The following is a 1403-nucleotide window of genomic DNA, read 5'->3' as shown; positions in this document are numbered from 1 at the left end:
CAAACGTTTGAACTGACGACGACGTAACGTGGGCTAGCGTAATGACGTCACGACGGGGGATCCTTTTCTTCTTCGTGGGGTTTTTTGGCGGTTGGCATCCAAATAGTTGCATTACCGCCCCCTTCTGTTACTCTCAGTTTTCTTATACCGGTAATCTAACAGTCTATGAATCTAACCCATAAACCCGTTTCTTTAATTAAACTGATTTTTTATTGATTGAAATATTTATTAACAGTTTGCAGAATTACAGTACATTTCAAGCACAACTCAATACAAAGACTGTTAATGTTAACTGTGAGTGGACGACCCAATAAAGCATTACACTTGTTTACAAGAGGGTCCACATGCATGTTCAATTCATCAAAACATTTAGAGACGTAGGCTTTTGATTGATTGATTGAAATATTTATTAACAGTTTGTAGAATTTACAGTACATTTTAAGCACAAACTCAATACAAAGACTGTCAACTGTGAGTGGACGACCCAATTAAGCATTACACTTGTTTACAACAGGGTCCACATTGTTCAATTCATCAAAACATTTAAAGACATACAGACATTTAGAGACATACAAATAGACACTTCTATATAGCCAAAGAACAGGAGGTAAAAAGGGGGGTCACCGTGCCTCTCCCCGTATTATCCTCTGCTGCACCAATTAACTTATTATTTAAGTGACTTCTTCAACTCCCACCTCCCTCAGCTTGAACCCCAGCATCCCTGTTTAGGGGGGGAATGTTTGCCAAAAATAGCAGATCTAGAAGCCACATAAAGATTTGACTGCCCATACTAACTCAGAGGACCCCCTTTCACTGGTTAGTCACTATAGCCACTGAATAGAAATACAACCATTACAACAGACCGTTGATTGAATGTCTAACAGACTAAATAGAATAACAGACTAGATAGAAAGTGTTATTTTTTTGCTGTTAATTTATGTTTTTATTATGCTCTTGATTGGCTAATGCTTAATATTGTATGTAAAGCTATTTGAATCGCCTTGTTGTTAAAATATGCTATACAAACAAACTTGCCTCGCCTTGTTTTTCTGCCATCCTCCAGTAAAATGAGGCCTCCGTACGAAATTCAAATGAATGACTGACGCGGTGCTCCATGATGCAGGAACCACCATCATTCACCAACATGGCTTTTCAATGCAAAACTAACATCAACACGATTGAACTGAAGCAAGCTAGATATTGTTACAACTAAATGTTAAGGAGGTAGAACTCACTCACCAAGTCATGGCAAAAATGTCTTTATTAGAAGAATACAGACATCTCACACAATAGCCGCAGCCATATCCTGGATGAAGGGTGGCTCTTCTAACATAAACATCCAAAGAATAATATTCATAGAATGATTTCCATATCCTGCTAGCAGCATGCAAAATACATTTGAC

This window comes from Protomyctophum parallelum (assembly GCF_964188405.1).
Source record: "Protomyctophum parallelum genome assembly, chromosome: 19".
Classification (NCBI taxonomy): domain Eukaryota; kingdom Metazoa; phylum Chordata; class Actinopteri; order Myctophiformes; family Myctophidae; genus Protomyctophum; species Protomyctophum parallelum.
The sequence above is the reverse complement of the archived record's forward strand: the minus strand, read 5'-3'. Positions refer to the sequence as shown.